The sequence below is a fragment of the Protopterus annectens genome, chromosome 13.part0, assembly GCF_019279795.1.
Source record: "Protopterus annectens isolate FY-2018-M chromosome 13.part0, PAN1.0, whole genome shotgun sequence".
Classification (NCBI taxonomy): Eukaryota; Metazoa; Chordata; order Ceratodontiformes; family Protopteridae; genus Protopterus; species Protopterus annectens.
In genome coordinates, this window is record NC_056747.1 from 1,203,889,213 (window position 1) to 1,203,910,357 (window position 21,145).

Sequence of the window (21,145 nt, forward strand, 5' to 3'; positions counted from 1 at the left end):
TTGGCTTTGTCCAGATTTTCTTTGCTAAGAAGTTGAGATTTAGAGGGAGGAATGAAAATGGGAGTTTCATTTGGGTGAAAATTGTATCCGGACTAATGTGGGACTAAACAGAAGTCATATTCTGCCCAAAATGAAAGCAATAAGAAAAATGATTCTAGTTGTGGAAATGGTATGGTGACTGACAGAGCAAAGATGGTGCAGCTGACAGCAATTGAACTGGATAAAATTTTGCAGACACTGGCAGTAGAGTAGCCTTCTCTGGGGTGCTGTAATAAAGAAAGTGAGGAAAGAGGGAATCACAGACTTCAGTAAGTGACTGAAGGAGTGCTACTATGAAAGATTTATGGAGCAAGAGGTGACTGGGAAAATATATGGGACAATCTGAAACTATACGCCGGAGGGCCACTGACAGCCAAGTATGGCTGAGGCAGATGTTCTCAAAGTTGTATTACATAAGTGTATTACAACAATAGCCCTACAAATTTACCACAGAAACTGGAATGGCATCATCTCTGACTCTGACACAGAAGGGGAAGTAAAAGGGTTAGAGGAAATAAGGGTACAGGAGACAGACGAAAACAATGAAGGAAGTGGTGACAGGATAATGTTGCTTAGCAATATTAAAAATCCTGGCTAAACAGAGATAGAGACATGAATCAGCTGTATGTTGTATTTGTAAAACAAGCTGTAAATATTGTAGATATAACAGAAATATTGCCATTAATGGATAAGAACTTCGACAAAGTAGCACCAAGGTTTACTACATACAGAAAAGACAAATGGAATTAACATGGAGATGCAGTTGCAATGCATATTCAAAATGGGATGAAAAGTACTACAGAGAATAATGACAATGAAATGAAATGGAAGACTGATGTGCTAATCTAACAAACTGGAGCTGACCACCTTTACTTCTAAGGTTAAAAAATGTACACAACATACATTCAGCTTCATTCCTGCTAGAATGCAGTAACTCCATACATATACTTTCGGCTAGAATATGTACATTTAACCAGAGTTACTAGCTGCATCTTAGTCAAATTCACATCTGCATTAAAGCATAAGCCACTTGTGTGTAATATGGACAGAAAAGAATGGCAGAAATTGTATTTCTGCATATATATACTTTTACATAAAACAGTAAAATACATACCGCTGCAATGTCTAGATATGAATTCAGCATAACCTCTAGCTGAAATGGAGTACACAGGCCTTTTCTTATTAAGATAAATGAATGACATATCTTGGCTGTATAGAAGATTTGTTAGTCAGTGGATATGTTCAAATCTTTCACAGAGGCATATCAAAGGAAATGCAGAATTTCATAGACAACTTTGCATATAATATTCAGAAATTAGTTTGCCAGTTTTACTACTGTATTACAATAGACACAAATATTTTCATCTGCTGCTGGACCATGCAGAAAGAGACTTGGGAAACATTTTCTTTTTGACCCCTGACTGACAACAGTAGCGGAGCACAGTTTGCTTTTACCTAGAGAGGCAGATAATACATGTTCCAGGACTTACCACAAGTATATCTGCACAGCCTGACTTTATTTCATGGATTATTAACTAATAATTTTACTAGGTAACCATATGAAATGTTGGGACCTTCTAGAGAAGAGATAGGACTTGCATATACTAAGTCCAAGATATTATTCTTGGAATATTTATTTTTCTCCGATGTATGGCGATACCTCAATTATTATTACACTTCACCTTCTTCTTACACAAAGGGTGGGTGCATACTTAATCTGTTTAAATAATTTAGTAGAACAGAATCCACAGGAGTCACCACACGGAAAGTACAAACTCTTCTTTATTGGAAACAGGAACACAAGCGCTTTCACGTAGATATACTACGCTTCTTCAGGTGTAAAAAACTAAAAAAAACAACTAGCTTATATACAAAATATTTTGGTGCTCAAATCATAAAATCAAGCAATAATGAAATAATCACTATCTCATTAAGGTTCCCTCAAAACACAGTTTAAAGATACAGTATTAAAAACAAAGCATTATACAAAGCATGATTACTGTTCCCAAGATAGACGAATCAAAAACATACATCATTGTATTGCTGGATAAACAGACAATGCTTTAGTAATTCGAACATCTAACACAAAACTCTCCATAATACTAAAAAAGTAGTATGTGTAAAACAAAACAAACAAATCATGTTCCGGTTCAGAAAAAAGTTCTGAACTTAGTCTCCAGACTAATCAAAGATCGCGGCAAGTTTCATCATAAAAACACAGCCAGTACAACTTAGAAATATAACTGCTTTGCCGGAAACCATCCTGCGATCAGAAAAAACCCGGCTTGTGTGAAAAAACATTCCAAAAAAACAAGGAATCTTTTATATATCACAGCTGTAAGACCCGTTTGCTCACCTGTAATTCACACATACTGCATAAGGCACAAACAAGTCAAATAAATATCAGTTCGTTGATGCAAAAGACTCTACGCAAACACGACTTCATGAACAATCATGAGTCTCAAGACTTCAGTGTTTACGTTAACATTCACTAACCTGACCTACCTAGCTGTGACGTCAGCAAAAAGGAGGCGCTAAAAAATAAAATCAGAAAACAAAACCTGTTTAAAAAAGAACCTATTTAAAAAAGAACCTATTCCATCTCCATGGGCAAACGCTCACGGAACGAGCTTATATAACACTCAGCCCTTCTAAGGCATAAAAATCATTAGCCCGGATGTATCAAAGACAGGACGTTACAGTACCAAAACTGTCAAATACCATAGCCTGAAGTCCTTATCTAAAACGGGTAAAACGTATGCATGAGAACATACGAAAAGTCTAACAATAGTATGTGTAACAAACCTATGAAAATTTTACAGCACTTAATAAAAAGCAGTCCAGAATGGTAATCCTATATACAAAAAACATCAATATAAGAATATATAAAAGAGACGCAGTGTCTCTATATACAATGATAAAGAAATAATGTTAAGACTGAAAAACAATAAGAGCGAACTCAAACGTAACAGAAAAGTGTCATATGTTGTAACAATTACTTAAATGAACAAAAACACTAACAAGGGAAATATATATAGCAGGGCAATGGTCATCTAATTGCCATATAACTGGCATTACAGAGACATTATCTATTTATGATTCTCAAACAATACATATAGTGACTAAGTAGCCAGTATTGAAAGCCAATAGTATCGTTGGCCAAAAAAACTATTCTATATTCTACTTTAGAAGCTATCTTAATGACAATCATGGAGACATTCAAAAAGTGCCAAGAAATACACTGTATAACTATCCCAGTGTCATAGCCCTTAAAGATAAGAAAACTGCTGTAAAATCCTAAGCAAAAACTTGTTAAATATCCAACAAAGATTCAAGCAAAAAGCTGGATTAAACTGTTACTCAAACATGAGTGATGAAAATTCATGGCCAAATACTATAATACTAGTTTGGCCTGAAGAGAACATGAGTTTGAATAGGGTCATTAGTCAGTTGTATCAGACTTAAACCCAGGAAAAAAGGCCTGTATAGATGTGACTTTAAAACATGTGAATATTTAGCCAAAATGTATTAAAAATATACACCAAGCTTAGGTGAAACTAGAAAACTAATACCAAAACCCTTATTTATATATAAACAAACTAAAAAGTGTATAACAGAGCTTGAAAAATTATGTAAAAAATATATACTAAAACTATATCATGGAAAATGATGGTAAAAATCCAAACTCTTACTATCTCAAGTTGCATATAAAAAAATATAATGAAGAAACCTGAGACATAAAGAATATCTATCCAAACATTTTAGAATATATGTTATAGTTACAACTTCCTGTTATTAAGGACCGGTTTGACTGATACAAATTGATTAATACCAGGGTTTACATGAGCTTTTAATGTAAATATCTATTTGAGTTCCCTAGTGGCCAACTGGTTCATGTTATCACCTTCCCTATTATTGATGGCCAGCAACTCCAAAACTCTAAAACTAAACCTATGTGTTTTATATTCAACTATATGCTTAGCTAGAGCATTGCTTTCATGTCCTTTCTTAATATCGTAACAGTGATTATAAATCCTGTCATGAAGTCTCCTTTTCGTGAGGCCTACATAGAAGGCTTCACATAGATCACACGTTGCTAAATAGACTAAATTTGTGCTATTACAGTCACTATGAAAGTTTGGTGTAAAGGAAAAAAATCCTTCAGGATGCAAATAACTGACTTTGTTGGATATATATGGACACATATGACAACGTCCACATGGAAAGGTTCCATGTGGTTCACTGCTTCTGTTCAGTGAATAAGGAACTTTTTCTAGACATAATAGTTGTTTCAAATTATGACAAGTCTTATAACAAAACCTGGGATAATCACCCACAATTGTTCTGGTAAACGAGTCCATAGTCAAGACATTCCAATTCCTGATAATAATTTTGTTGAGGTTAACAACGTCACTAGTATATTTAGTCACGTAGCTCAATTTATCAGTAAACTTATCATTGTTTAGTATATGAAGTGAAGGAAAATTCTTATCAGAGTTAACTTCGTCTTGCATATTCATCATTTTCAGTATAACTTCCTGTTTACATTCATTTATTAGCTTAGACGGATAACCTCTTTCTTTAAACAAAACTTCTAACTTTTTAAGTTCTGAATGAAGGGAATTCCTATCACTACATATTCTACATATTCTGTACATCTGACTCAATACAACCCCTCTGAAAGTGAACCTGGGGTGCATACTTTCAAAACGTAAGAGTGTATTCCTCCAGGTGGGTTTCCTATATAAGGAAGTGTCAATCTTGTTGCCATTAGGTTCCAAAGTTAAATCTAAGAAATGTACACAGTGCGAGGATACTTCAGCTGTGAACCTTAAAAAAGTGGTAGTAGCTTCTAATTCTTTGATGAAATTCAAACACTCCTCTTCTGTACCCTCCCATAAAAAAAGGATGTCGTCAACAAACCTTTTATACATTCTTATTTTACTAAAAGCTGCATGTTTAAATAGATAATTATGCTCCCAGTTATGGACTACAAGGTTTGCATAACTATTTGCGCAGGGGGTGCACCCATGGCTACCCCCCACTTTTGCAAATATAATTGGTCCTGATACAGAAAAACATTATTGTTAAGTATCAGTTCAAGTAAAAAATTGATCAATATTTGTCTATTGGTACTATAAGCTGAATTAGTAACAAGAATCTCTCTAATAGCCTGAAGCCCCAAATCATTGGGAATACATGTAAAAAGGTTCTTGACATCCATAGTTACCAGTAACAGATCTGTTCCCCCTCTATCTAACTCAAAAGCTTTTAGAAATTCAATAAGTTGATATGAGTCTTTTAGGATGATAGAAATATCATCCACCAGGGGTCGTAATAGCCCTTCCACAAAGGATGAGATAGTAGAGGTTATCCATCGTTCACTGGAAACTATTGGTCTCATGGGTATCGGCTTGATGTCTTTATGTATTTTGGGTAGGCCTTTAATTATGGGAATGGTGGGAAATTCAATCAGAAAGTACTCATAAAGCTCACAGCTTATCTAACCACACATCAAAAGATCATAAAGGTCAGTGTGTAAAGTTTTAATAATTTTATTCACCCTCTCTTTAGTAATCATTTCATATACCTTGTCATCTGTTAATAACCTGTTCATAATCTCAGAGTAATCTAAAGAATTCATAATGACCACTGCCCCACCCTTGTCAGCTGGTTTAACAATAATGTGACTATTATTCTTTAAGGATTGAATAGAGTTTTGTTCATCCTTAGTAACATTAAAGAAACATCTTTTCTTATGGGTAGCAAACCATTCATAAAAATCCTTCTCACACATTTTTAGAAAGGTTTCTACATTATGTGGCATGAGAGGGATAAAACTGCTTTTGACTTTGAAGAAATTCTTCAAAGTTTTAGTATCTAATGCACTATTATTTTTGAACAAAATTTTCAAAGAGACATTGCGACAGAATAACCTCAAATCAATTAGAACATCACTGAGAAAACTGGTCTGCGAGGGAACAAAGTTGAGACCTTTGTCCAATAAAGAAAAATCTGACTCAGACAAATCATAGTCAGATATATTACAAACTAATGAGTTCAGTTCCTTTGTTTCCTTGTGTTTACATACTTTTCTTCTGATCCTTTTCTTTTCCTCGGTCCTCTGCTGTTCGATCGGCCTCTCCATCCTGGCTGTTGCTTGACCGGGAAGGGTAAAAAACAATTACTAGCAAGGGCTGTGTCCTTAGGTTTAGCACCTGCCAGTAAAAATGCTTTGGCTGCCTGTTGATTAGGGGGAGGCGTGCTGATGTCCAGGCCTGCATCATTAGTAAGAATAGAGGCGAAGCTATTAGGCATTAAAGCTGTATTTGTCATTTTATCAATAGTAGAAGAAGCAGAGGAAATTGAAGTGGCTTCAGTGTTAGTTTTCGCATTCAAAACAGGTGGAAAGCTTGAGGCATTATTTTGATCTCCATTCTTAGGTATACTCTGTGTGCGTGCATTCTCAGCTCTAGGCCATAAAAAGACTTGGCCTTGGGCAAAGTCATTGGCATCCCTCACAAGTTTTTTATGCTCGACATGTTTCAGTCTTTCACTAAATGAGTGGACTTGAGTCCATATATTGTCCAGTCTATTAGTAAAGTACTCTGTCTTGAAACATTCTGTAATAACTTTGTACTGTGAGTCTATTTTGCTCCTTAACTCAACTTCAAGAGGTAGGAAATACTCTAATAGCAGATTGATATAACTGAAACCCAGCTGGATGTTCAAATCCTGCCATTTTCTCAATAACACGGGATGACTTTCCCCATAAGAAGGCATACAAAAAACACGCATGCCTCTAGGCACTATTTTAAAATGTAAACATGCCTCTAAATGCAGTCTCTGCCATGCTAGTCTTTGCTGCTGGTATAGATCATCTTGAAACAATTTACACAATCTATTGAACTCATTAACATTCTCACCGTTAGGGGTAGTAGGTAAAGCAGTCGCTTGATTTGTCAATTCCAGAGTCAATAAAGGATTCTCTGTACAATGCTTGAGGGAATCCCAAGCCGGTAAAACAGTTGTCCTCATCTCTGGATTAAAATCCAACTCAATATTGTCATGTTCCATGTGTCAAACCTGCTGGCAGCACAACAACAAAGAAAAAGTCCAAGAACCGTTGCAGGAAGACAAAGACTCCCCTTGGAAAAAACTGAGATAACTTAGTAGAACAGAATCCACAGGAGTCACCACACGGAAAGTACAAACTCTTCTTTATTGGAAACAGGAACACAAGTGCTTTCACGTAGATATACTACGCTTCTTCAGGTGTAAAAAACTAAAAAACCAACTAGCTTATATACAAAATATTTTGGTGCTCAAATCATAAAATCAAGCAATAATGAAATAATCACTATCTCATTAAGGTTCCCTCAAAACACAGTTTAAAGATACAGTATTGAATAATTATTATACTTCACCTTCTTCGTATAGAAAGACATCTCAATTTTACCTGATTTTAGTCAAAGTAATATCAAGAAAATCTATTTTGATCTCATGTATAGTTTTCTTAAATCGTAAAAAGATAGCAGTTCTAGATATATACAAATAAAAATCTTCAACTGTGCAAACTCTCCTTTCTATAGTACACGTTCTTTACATTCAAAAACTTTAATGATGAAAGTGTAACAGGAACTAACCAATGCAAACGTAGAAGTACTTTTGTACCTCCTGCTTATTCTCATGTTAGCACTTTTGAAAAAGCTGTAGAACATAATTAATATGAATTATATTAAAAGAAAAGAGTCATTCTGCAATCTTAATTTGGATCAGATTAAAGCATTAAATGAACTAGAGGTTAATGAGCAAACTGGTATTAAATGTGCTGAAAAATGTGGAGGTCTCATTGTTTTAGACACTGAGTTTTATCTGAATAGTATTGTTGATCTGTTGTCTACAGAAGGTTATAAAGAAATTAAAAGAAATTAGCTTAACTTTATTATTAATTAAGCAGGTAGAATATTTACTGAATGATGTTATTGCAAGGTCAGATAACTACTGAATTATTTTTTTTGTTAGAGCACCTAGAATTCCCTTGTTTTACAGAATCCCTAAAACACACAAGTCTCTCAGTAAGCCGCCTTTTAGACTGATTGTCTCGGCCCATGGATAGATCAAAGAGCCAATGTCTAAATTTTTAGTGCAACAATTATAATAAAGTCTAAAAGATGTTAATACAATTGTTAAAGATACGCCTGATTTTCTTAAATAGCTTTATGAGTGGTCCTTGCATCATGTTTTAACTAATTGTTATTTTATTACTTTGGACATTGACTCACTGTTCACAGTAATTCCTAATAATTCAGGAATTGAAATGACAAGAACACATTTACATTTTGCACCAGCTTTTGATAATGCATTTACTTTTTGCACCAGCTTTTAATAAATCTAGTATGCAAACTCCTTAAAGTAATACTAATGAATAATGCATTTATCTTTCAAGACAAATTGTATAAACGGTTTACTATCAAAAGGCCGATTGTACTTCATCCGAATTGGAAACACCAAATGCCCTGGTATGACATTTGCAAATAACGAAAAAAAAATGTTGAACTCACAACAGCGAATGCACACTAGCATTCGCTGTTGTGAATTCAACATTTTGAATGCAGATCGCACTATAGTGACGATCGGTAAAAGTACCCTTTCACTCACTGTAGTGCAATCTCAGAGTTTGTATATATAAGTAGGAGGGTGGAGGGGGGCTTGCCCCCCTGCAAAAACATTCATTGCTCATGACCGGACTTGTGGCATTTTTGGTAAAGTCGACATTCCTGAAATACCTCATTCGGTCATATTTCTGGTCGTTCATTTGATTTCCGACATTTTGGTTTGGAAATATGAACACTCGCACAATGCAGGTGCAAGATTTTGATAGTAAACTGTTAAAACAATGTCAAGGCATAGCAATGGGCATGCCAATTGCAAATACTTATGCAAATATTGTTATGTACACCTTAGAGTGAAATTATATTCTGAATGAAAATGAAAATCATTATTTCAGTAACATTGTTTTTTATTGTAGGTTTGCTGATGACCTTTTCCTAAAATGGAAAGGAGACCATACACAATTTGAAGATTTTTATTTGTATATATCTAGAACTACTAGCTTTTTATGATTTAAGAAAACCATAAGTGAGAACAAAATAGATTTTCTTGATATTAGTTTCACTAAAATCAGGCAGGTAAGAGACACATCTTTGTATAAGAAGGTGAAGCATAATAATTATTTACACAGATCAAGTACTCACCCACCATTATATTTGACAACATAGTGATGGGTCAAATGGGTAAGTTATCTCATTTAAATACAGATGTTACAAAGACAAACAAACAAATGCAAAATGTATCTGCTGAGTTTGTAAATAAGAGATAAGACTCTGAAAGAATTGATGTTATTAAGAACAAGATAGTCAAAAAGTGTAATACTGATTTTAGACCAATTTTTCACATATGACGAACACTATCAAATCCCCGAAACATGACAGCTATCATAGATGTATACTTACATACGATAAAAATACAAAGGTTGTTCAAGGTATAATGAAAAAATATTGGTTAATTATTGAGCAAATACCCGAACTTAAAACTCGTTCCCAACGTGATGTGAAATGTGGGTAAAAAAAAAAAAAAGCATGAACCTAAAAAGCAGTTTATGCTACAAAGAGCAGCCAAAAAATTAGTAAAAAGAAGTTATGTACCTACCATAACGTTCCATGTTAGTTGTCTTCTTCTCACCTTCTTTCTTGCTGGTTGGGTTCGGAGCTGATCCTCGGCTCTGACTCGGCCATCTCCAAAAGCTCGAGAGCTGTTTACTGGCTCGAGGCTACCCCATATCCCATGATGCCTGGCGTTATCTACCCAGATCTCATTTGAAAAAGCTATTCCAGACATAACTAAGGAAGAATTCTGCCCTAGTAGCCCTTTGGACCTAACTATGAAGCTATCTAAGCAGAAAAGACAACCAGAGAAGGTTCAGCCAATGAAATCTGAATAAGGGAGCTCCTCTCGATCCACTAGGATAGGGGGATAGAGGGTGGGATGCAAGAAAGAAGGCGAGAAGACGACAACTAACATGGAACGTTATGGTAGGTACATAACTTCTTTATGTTAAGTTGTCTATCTCGCCTTCATTCTTGCTGGTTGGGACAGCGTTCCTAGCACCTACTATCCTGGGTGGCTCAATGGAACAGACTCTTCAGAACAGTGGAACCAAAATTTGCCCTGTTCCTGGAAGCAATGTCTAATTTGTTATGAGAAATGAAGGTATGTGGGTTAGCCCATGTAGCAGCTGCACAGATAGATTCCATGGGTAACCTAGATTGGAAGGCCACTGAGGTAGCCAGTGCCCTAGTAGAGTGGCCTTTAGGTTTGGTAGATAATTTTCCGTTTCTCAGCTGGTAAATGAATGAAATAATGTGAGACAACCACCTAGATAATGTTACCTTTGAGACCAGAAGGCCCTGTCTGCCCTCAGCATAGGAAATGAAGAGTTAAACGCAGCTGTCTGTGAACATCCAACTGGTGCAATTTATACTCTGCATTATTGGTATGATTAGGAAAGAACACAGGAAGGTCTATGGATTGATTCAAATTATTTTGTATACAGACCTTAGGAAGGAATGAAGGATTGGTCCTTAGAGAGACCTTATCATTATGGAAAACTAAATAAGGGGAACGAGTACATAGAGCCTGAAGCTCCGAAACACGTCTGGCCGAAGTAATGGCTACCAGAAAGAGAGTCTTCCAGGATAAAACTTAATGGAGCAAGATGCTGCAGGTTCAAAAGGTGGCAAGATTAGGGAAGCTAGCACCAAGTTTAGATCCCATGGAGGTGGGGGATCTCTCACTGGAGGCCTACGCAGAGTAGTTCCTTTGAGGAAGGCTTTACACAGCTTATGAGACATGATGTTATTAGAAGACAACCCAATGTGAAAATTCGAAATGGCAGCTAACTGAACCCAGATTGTAACAGAAGCGGAACCCGAATGAAAGAGTTCCGCTAAAAATTTCAGAATCCCATGGACAGGGGCTGAAAAGGGATCTATATTCTTAGCCTCTGCCCAGCAAGAAAAATTTTTCCACTTGCTAGCGTAAGTTTTCCTAGTTGTGGATTTGTGCTATGAGATAATAATTTCCCGCACAGAGGAGGAAATATTACGAAGCCTGGCTAAGGTTAGAAGTGGAGCAACCAAGCTGTGAGCTGGAGTGTTTGGAGGGATTGATGCAGTCTGCCCGATCGATGAATCAGTAGATCTGGAATAGGATCCAGAATCCAAAGCTGCTCGAGAAGATAATGATGCAGGAATGGGAACCATATCTGTCGAGGCCAGTCAGGGGCAATGAGGATCATTTTGCAACCCAACGCAGTTGCTCTCCGTATGAGTTTTGGGTATTAGGGGAAACGGAGGAAAAGCGTAAAGAAGTCCCTGAGGCCAATCATGGACTAGAGCATCTCTGAGGGAATGGTTGGGAAGTGGAAGAAGGGAGAACAAATTGCTGCACTTGCTGTTGAAAGGTGTGGCGAACAGGCCGCAGCAAGGCTGACCCCATTTGCGAAAGATTTGTTCCGCAATTACCTGATTAAGAGACTACTCGTGGGGCATGAGAATTGCTCTGCTGCGCCTGTCTGTGATGACGTTGGAACTCCCAGGGATGTGCGTTGCTACAGAAAACATTGGGAAGAGATCGCCCACTGCCAGAGTCTGAGTGCTTCTCTACATAGAGGATAGGATCTGGTTCCGCCCTGCTTGTTGATGTACCACACCACTGACATATTCTCCGTTTGGATTGCAATGGTCCCGGGAGGGAGAGAGTCCTGAAGGGCTTGCAACGCTAAAAGCATGGCTCTCATCTCCAAGACATTTATATGCAAATGGTACTCATGAGGTTGCCAGGTGCCTTGGACTGTCCTGCCCTGATAATGCCCCCCCCCCACCCTATCAGGGAGGCATCCGTGGTCACTGTGGCGACTGGAGGGGATAGCACAAATGGTCTGCTCCGGGCCACTGATGGGGAGGACCATCCACCAAGCGAGGTGCTTCTTGCATGCTTCTGTGATCATAATCTTGAGAGACATGGGAAGCTGTTGGAAGGACCACTGTGTGAATAGAAGCCACTGGAGGATTCTCATGTGAAAGCAGGCCAGGGGGACAATTAGAATTGCTGATGCCATGGAACCCAGTGTTCGGAGGACGAACCTGACTTGAATCATTTTGCATGTTAATAAATTCTGTACTTGTTGGCGAATTAGTGAAACCCTGTCTGGTGGAAGGTTCACAAACATGTTCCTGGTATTTAGATTTGCGCCTATATAAGTGATATGCTGACAGGGCAACAATGCAGATTTTTCGAAATTTATTGTGATATCTAACGTGGAGCAAGTTTTGATAATGCAATCCCTGGCTTGCAGGAGGTGATGCCTGGTGGAAGCAGTGAGGAGCCAGTCATCTAGATATGGAAACACCTGGAATCCCTGATGTCTCAGGTGAGCCGTAACCACTGCCATGCATTTGGTGAACACCCTGGGGGCTGTGGTGAGACCGAAGGGCAGAGCTCTGAACTGATAATGACTGGCTTCCAGCCAGAAGCGAAGGAATCTTCTGGAGCGCCTGTGCATTTTGATGTGGTAGTACGCATCCTGAAGATCTATAGAGCACATCCAATTGTCCTGACCCCGGAAGGGTAGAATGGACTGTAGCGTGACCATCCGAAACTTTGTTCTTTGTATAGACCTGTTTAGTCTGCTGAGATCCAGAATGGGTCTCCAGTCCCCTGTCTTTTTTGGTACCAAAAAGAACCTTGAATAAGTTCCGGATCTGATCTGGTCTGCTGGGACTTCCTGGATGACCCTTTTGTGTAGCAGCTTTGAAATTTCTTTGGCTGCTTGGTCCCTTAGATTGGGTGGAACATCTGGAAGGGACTTGTTTGACGATAACGGGAGTTGAGCAAAGGGAATTTTGTAACCTCCAGATATGAATGATTGTACCCACTTGTCTTGAGTTAGGTTCTGCCAGGCTTTGGGGTACAAAAAAAAATCTTCCCCCGACTGCCTCCAGAGGCGGGCAGCCGGGCAACCCTTCAGGGATGCTGAAAGGGCTTCTCAGAGAAGGATTCTCTGCTGCCCTGGTTCTGCGGACCCCCCCTGCCACGAGGGCTGCATCTGTTATTGTTCCCTCCCTGGAGGGGAGCTCACCACGTGTGTCAGGCAGGGCTCCCTGGGATTTATGGAACCACATTTTTCCACTCTTCTGACCCTTGGGGTATGGTCTGGAAGGAGTGGAAAAACGGACTCCCACGGCAGAGAGAGTCTTGCCTTCCTGTTCACACCTGGTAAGTGTGTCCTTCACCTGTGGTCCAAAGAGAGCGGATCCATCAAAGGGGGTATTGGTGAAAGACGCTCTGAAGGGTTCCGCAGAATTACATAGCCACATCCATGCATGCCTCAAGGGCGACGCCTGTGCCTGCGGCTCTACTCGCACCATCGGCTATATAAGAAATGAGCCTCATAGAGGAGTTAACAACTGAATTCAGAGTCGCCAGCTGGGAGGCCACCTTAGCTTGAACCCCCACAGCTGATGGATCTTGGAGGATATCTCCAAGCTCTTTAAGGATATCCCTCTGAAGGCGGGTGAAATGGCACAAATAATTCAGAGATTTCATAGAGAAGGTCGCTGAAGCAAACATTCACTTCCCATATCTGTCCATAGTCCTAGACTCCTTGCTAGGAGGATGGACAGATGACAAAGTTTCTGCCAACTCTTCCTTTGTAACTGCTTCTACCACCATGGCATCAGCAGGTATGCCCTTAGATAAAAACTGTTTGTCCTGAGGTGCAGTTATAAATTTAGCAGGTCTCCTGGGGGTTGGTTCCACTGTGTCTGGAGCTGACCACGCCTTCCAAGCCACCATAGACATAAGTGGGTCGAAAGGCAGAGACACCCAGGAGGTGGAGGGTCGGGAACCAAACGCGTCCAGAAATACCGACTCATCCTCGGAAGGGGCCAAGGTATTCCAGTTCCCCCTCTGCTTAAGGATTTCAAGGATGTCTGAAAAGGAGACATCTTCAGAGGGGGATTTCGGGGACCCTTCCGAATCCTCTAAGTCAGTATCTGATTTGACAGACTCAGGGGAGACAACGTACTTCCTCTTACCAGGTGGCTCCTCTGAGTGATCAGGGGAGGCCTCGGAAGAGGAAGAAACACCCAATGGGGTGCCCTGGAGTGCTGGTTCCCCACGCTTGGAGTCAGGAGGAGGGGCAGAGGCAGACGCAGGCACCATAGGGGGAGGAGCCGATGGGGTTGATCATGGGACTGGCTCAGGAGCCAGTACACTCCTCATGACCTCGAAGGCGTCCCTGCCCGGATGCAGAGAAGACTCCAGTTCCAAAGAAATCAAAATCCCTCTCCGCACCGAGGGGGACGGCTCCGAAGCTGATGTGGGAGCCAAAGCTCTGAGAGGGAGAGTGGGGTCGGACAAGGGTCTGATGCCACTCGCCCCCTCGGAGCCGACGAGGGAGTCCCGGTGCCCAGATCCCTCCAAGGACGGAACCAAGGATGGGATCGGAGCCGACGAAGGAACCGAAGGAGAAGGTATCAGAGCTGACAGTTCCACGACTCAAACCCCAACAAACTCCGGCTCCGAACTCAAGGGAGGAGTCGGAGGAGGAATATTTGCAGAAGTGGACGGAACCGACACCTGATGAGGGGGGGGCTGGACAACATTTTTGCTAGGGCCTGCAATTTCAGCAACCTGCTGACCACTCTCTTCAAATCATGATCAGAAAGTCTGGAGGACCGAGAGGAGTGGGAGGAGTGGGAGGACTTATGGCTGCGCTCCGACTGGAGCAGAGGTGACCGTGGAGCCAAGCGTATAGACTCCAAGGAGGAAGACCTAGATATTTTTCAACTCATGGATGGCTCCGAGGTTCGTGTTGGAGCCAACTGTGAGGGAAGCACATCAGCTCCGGCCGGAGCCGAGGTGGATGGTGGTGTTTCACCCGACAGCTCAGTACTTGGAGTCGAAGACTTGGGAGGCTTGGAGGATTTCGCAGGCTGAGCCTTAGCCAGTGAATCCTGTGGCTTAAGCAAACCCCTAAGGATTAACTTATTTTTGCACTCCTGCAGGACCCTTGGGCTGAAGGCATGACAGACCGAACAAGAGTCCTGCAGGTGCACCGTGCCCAGACAGTAGACACAAGAAGTGTGACCATCTGTCAGAGACATCTTCTGACAGCATGAGTCACACTTCTTGAATCCAGACACCTTTGTATCCTTGGACATGATATCACACACACAAACCAAGGAGAAAACACGGACACACACACAAGCAAAAAACTAGTTAGCAGGAATAACAAACTAAACTATACAGCTAACATACACTAAAAACAAACTAAGTAAATCTACTACTTGTAACACTACACAAAAAACAATCTATACTCTCTCTCTCTCTCTATATATATATATATATATTTATTTTTTACTAGAGAAATACAAGAAAAAAGGGTTAGCCTCTAACTTAAATGGCTGCCACTAAAGGAAGGGAGGAGGAGGGGTGGGGAAAACTCTCTAACTAAAACGAGTTTTCAAGAAAAACAAGAAGGATAAAGGCTATCTAGGGAATCTAGCTTGGGAAATATTAAAATTAAGTAATTAGGTACACTAACAAGAAAAAGTTGTAGTAAATTTAGAAAACATACAATAAAGTATACGAGCCTGAGCCAGTAAGACAACCTCGCAGTCTGAAGTGGAAAACGAGATCTGGGTAGCTAATGCCAGGCATCATGAGATATGGGGTAGCCTCGAGCCAGTAAACAGCTCTCGAGCTTTTGGAGATGGCCGAGTTGGAGCAGAGGATCGGCTCCGAACCCAACCAGCAAGAATGAAGGCGAGATAGACAAATTAACATATTATATTCTTCTAAAACTGGTACTTTTAAGTATCTTAATTGTGTTTATTGCTCTTACATTTATATTGGTAACATTATTCAGCGTCCTGTATAGGGTAGTCCATTTACGCTCCATTCCTATGGCACTTGTAATACAAACAATGTAATATACATACGACCAAATGCATATCCTGTACAGCCTCATATATAGGCAAAACTAATAGGAAATTAAAAGAAGCATTGACAGTCACTTGTCTGAGACATCCCGAAAAGTGAGTACAAATGCACTATTTAAGCACATATCATCCACTAACACGCATTCATTTCGATTTCTGATTTTGCAAGTTATTCGAACACCTATTAGAGGTAGGTCATAATCAATATTACTGAAAAGGAGGAACTTAGATGGATCCTATGGTTCTGATCCCATATACTACCTTCCTTAAACAGAAACCATGAGTATAAAGCCAATTTTATATGAATTACATGATTGTGTTTAAAAGTATTGTATCTTTAATGTAATTGACAGACATAATGTGATTTGGTAAATTGCTGTGGATCATGTGACTGTTTCTTACTTAAAAGTCCTATGGTATTGCGAGTATGCCATTGTGTGAATGAAGTTTATGAATGTAAACACCTTCAAATGTCAGCAATTTTACCATCATAGTCAGTGGAGTTGACTTAACTGACTACTGCATGCCTAATAATTAAGAAGTTTGTGAGAAAATGTGGAGAGTAAGGAAGATAACATTGGGATCTTTGGAACCATACACCAGCTTGTACACTGTCCAGAATGTGAGCCCCCCCCCCCCCCATCTCTCCCTGAATAGCACATATTTCAAGGCAGCAGATCCCATCAATAATGAAAGAAAAAAAAAGTACAGTTGTGTACACTTACCATAAATGTAGATGTTTGAGTGTATTCACTGTTGCAGTCATCACATTTGGGTTATCTGCTTGCAGTAGCCCTCATTCAGCCTGATTAACTAAGTATTGGGTCCTGCGTCGGTTGCTGTCTCTTCTTCCGTGACGTCAGGTCATCAGGGGTATAAAACATGCAGCCAACGCCATTACATCAGTTTTTCTTGCCCCAGATGTCAGGTGCCCTCCTAATGGGAAGCAATTAAATCTGTAAAAATACAAGGATATACCTCCAACAAAAAAGCAAATACACCAAAAAGCTTTAAAGCATAGTAAAGGAAAGCAGAGGTATAGCCAAAAGAAGTAAGGGGGCTGGAGGGAGGGTAACCAGGACTGCAACAGTGAATACACTCGAACATCTACATTTATGGTAAGTGTACACAACTGTACTATGTTCATCATGTTTCACTGTTGCAGTCAACACATTTGGGTAGATTCCCAAGGCTAAGGATGGGATGAGGGATTTAAATAGCATTAGGACCAGCAATGAGGCCCTGTAAGACTGCAGTGGCAAAGCCAGCTCTGAATTTAGAGAAAATTGGCAGATGGTAATGCTTGGTGAAAGTATGTACAGAACTCCAGGTAGCAGCTTCTAGGATGTCCCTGGTAGGGAAGCCTCTGAGAATGGCTGTAGAGGTAGATGCAGCCCTTGGACTGTTTCCCTGTGGAATAGGTTTTCCATGGTGCTTATAGCAGAAATGAATGGAATGGCCTATCCATTTAGAAATGGTTTGTTTTGAAATAGCCTTCCCTCTGCCCCTGCAGCAAATGCCACCAGCAGTTATTCAGATTTCCTTTGAAGTTTACTCCTGTCCAAGTAGAATCTAAGTTGTCTGTGCACATCTAAGGAGTGCAGTATCCGTTCCCCTTTGTTCTGCGGATTAGGAAAGAATGTTGGCAGATGAATGGACTGATTAAGGGCCACAATGGATACCACCTTGGGCATGAAAGAGGGATTGGTCCTGAGGGACACCCTATCCGCATGAAAGATGATGAAAGGCTCCACTGCCATAACGGCCTGTAATTCAGCTACTCTTCTTGCTGAAGTAATTGCGAAAAGGAAAGCTATTTTCCAAGAAAGGAATTTTAAATCTGCAGTAGCAGCTGGCTCGAAAGGAGGAAGAGTGAGTTTTCTCCAATACAAAATTAAGGTCCCAGGCTGGAGTTGGAGCTCTTATGGGTGGTCTTAAATGTTGGCCCCTCTGAGGAACTGCTTGAGCAGTGGATGAGAGAAGAGGGGAGGGTTCTGTGTTATAATGAGCGGAAATGGCTGAGGCGTGAATTTTGATGGAGGAGAAACACAGGCACTTGTGAAACATCTCATTTAATTATTGCAAAATCTGAGGTAAATTGGGCACTACTGCGCTAATCCCTTGACATTGGTTCCAGGCAGAGAATCTTTTTCATTTTTCAGCATAAGATTTCATAGTACTAGGCCTCCTTGCCTCTAAAATGATATCCATCACTGGTTTTCTGAGGGATGGTAAAGGAGAGGTCAGGTAATTAGCCAGGCTGCTAGGTTCAGTGTTTGAAGCTGAGGGTGCAGAATCTGGTTCTCCTGCTTAGACAACAGGGTAAGAGTCTGAGGCAGGTGCCATGGGGCCAACAGTGACGCACTGTGCAAGAAGGGGCACCAGTGTTGGAGTGACCAATCTGGTGCAATCAAAACCATCCTTGGTTTGTCTTGTTTGATCTTTAGTAGTACTTTGGAGAGCAGAGGCAAAGAAGGAAAGGCACAGACTGATAGGTTTTTCCAACTGAAGGACAGAGCTTCCACTTTCCAAGCTTGTTTGTAGGGAGTCCTTGTGCAACATTTCTCGAATTGATAGTTATGTGGGGGGGGGGGGCAAACAGGTCTATATCTGGGCTCCCCCATTTGCTTGTCAACATGTTGAAAATCCTTGGTTCCAGTTTCCACTCGTGTGGGTCCATGAGGTTTCTGCTTAGTCCGTCTGCCAGTGTATCTAGTTTTCATGGGAGGAATTGAGCTTGTAGATGCACTTGGTAGCTCAAGGCTGTGTTTCACAATGCCATGACTAGTCTGCAGAGAGGGTAAGAATGTGTACCCCCCTGCTTGTTTATGTACCACATAACAGTGGTGTTGTCCATCTTTATCATTAATTGTCCTGGAAGAATGTGATCCTTGAAGGCTGTCAGAGCATTCTGTACAGCTAAAATCTCTTTTTGATTGATATGCAGGTACATTTGACTTGGGTTCCATTTGCCCTGAATGCACTTCCCTACCAGGTGGAGCCCCCCATGCATAGTCTGATGTGTCCGTTGTTAGGGTTTGGGTGGCAGGGGGTAGTGTAAATGCTATTCCCTTGTTTTGGTGGCCAGCCTCTGCCCACCAAAGGAACTCTAGGCGTAGGCAAGGTATGATAGGAATCATTGCTTCTAGATCCTGAAAATGTTGACACCATAGGCTTTTTAGATACCATTGTAGTTTCCTCATATGCAGTCTTGCATATGGAATTAGAAGAATGCAGGAGGCCATGAACCCCAAGGCTTGAAGAATTTGCCTTACAGATATAGCAGGGTTTTTGTGGCCACTTGTTTGAAGTAGGATGTCAAATGAATTTGTTTCTCTGGTGTGAGGAAAGCCATCTGGGAAGTTGTATTCAAGCTTGCTCCCGGGAATATAATTTGTTGACAGGGTACCAGGTGTGATTTCTTTTTGTTTCTGGTGTACCCCAGACAAGTTAGCACCCTGTGTACAAAGGCCAGATAATTCAAAAGCATGTCCTGGCTTTCTGCTTGAATTAGACAATCATCCAGGTATGGGTATATTTGAATATTTCTTTGCCTGCAAAATGCAATGACTGGAGCTAGGCACTTTGTGAATACCCTGGGCGCAGTAGATAAGCCAAAGGGCAGTGCAGAGAACCGATAGTGCGTGTAGCCTGCTTTGAAGCGTAGGTATCTTCTGCAAAATTCCCTGATTGGGATGTGCAGGTATGCTTCCTTTAAATCTAGTGTTGCCAACCAGGCATCTTTGCCTAGCATAGGAAGCAACTGGTGAAGAGTCAGCATCTTGAATTTTGGAATCACCAAAAAGGTGTTTAGAGTAGACAGGTTCAGGATAGGATGCCATGAATGGTCTTTTCCGGGTACCAGGAAAAGTCTCGAGTAGAAACCTTGTCCCTTTTCCTCTTCTGGTATCAACTGAATAGCCTCATGCTTAAGAGAGAAAGTACTTGCTTTTGGGCCTCTGCCCACTGATTTGGAGGTAGATCTGGCCACTCGCTTGGTGTTGGTAACGTGTGGAAGTTAAATCTGTATCCTTGGGACACGATATTTAAAACCCATTTGTCCTGGGTAATGAGTTCCCAGTTCTTTGCATGAAGAACAATCTTTCCACTCAAAGGGGCGGTCAGTTGAGAAGTGTTTGGAAGTTTTAAAAAGAAGTAATTGAGACAGTTTAACATGGGGGGTTTATTACTCCCAAATTTGGAAGTGAAGACCCCCCCCACAGCTTAGTCCTGTGCATGCCCTGGGCCTGAAGCCTGGGTGTTCTGCTGGATCTGGGTTTGGACTGAGAAGATCTGGAACAGGCAGAAAAGGACCAATTCTTGGAAGACCAATGCCTACTAAACCTTGGAGGTTGTACTTGTAAGAACTCTTTAACAGTTTGCATAGATTTAGCTTTTTCCTCCATCTTTTTAAGAACTTCTTCTGCCTTGTTGGCAAACAGGCAGTCCTGATTTAAGGGAGCATCCAGTATTTAGAAGCAAAAATATACTGACGACGGATAGTTTGCGGTTTAAATAAGGCACAAAACCGACAGTGAGGTACGTCGTGGTCATGGCCTAGGCAAGGAATACAGTACGAATGAAAATCTTTATGAGGTATTTTTCTTTCCACAAGAAATGCAATTATTTACTTTTACTGACATTGGTTTAGAGCAAGAAAAAGTTTCCCCAACAGGGTACTTAGCTTTTAGTTGAAGACTTTGGTTCTGAAACTCGAAAATGAAAATTTTAGGAGTTGGCCAACCGGCACTTGCAAACTGCTTCTGCTTCGGGCACCACATATAGGTGGCAGTACACTAAATACCGAAAGTGTGATAAGAGACTTAGGGATACAGGTGGACAGTGGTCTCACCTTCGATAACCACATTGCCACAACAGTCAGGAAATCCTTCTATGTGGCACACCTCATCACTAAAGGCTTTTCATCCAGGAAAAAAGGAGGTCATTGTCCCACTGTACTCATCCGTCATTAGACCCATTATAGTATACAACGCCCCGTTTGGTATGTACCTCTCAAGACATCTGCAACAACTGGAAAG

At 40.7% G+C, this 21,145-nt stretch overlaps 1 protein-coding gene across 1 annotated transcript in view; it reads right to left on the reverse strand.

Annotated features, from left to right (window-relative positions):
• TANC2 (tetratricopeptide repeat, ankyrin repeat and coiled-coil containing 2) overlaps window positions 1–21,145 on the reverse strand; it is a 2,676,984-nt gene that overhangs the window by 654,035 nt on the left and 2,001,804 nt on the right. The gene's annotated exons all lie outside the window — the stretch shown is intronic.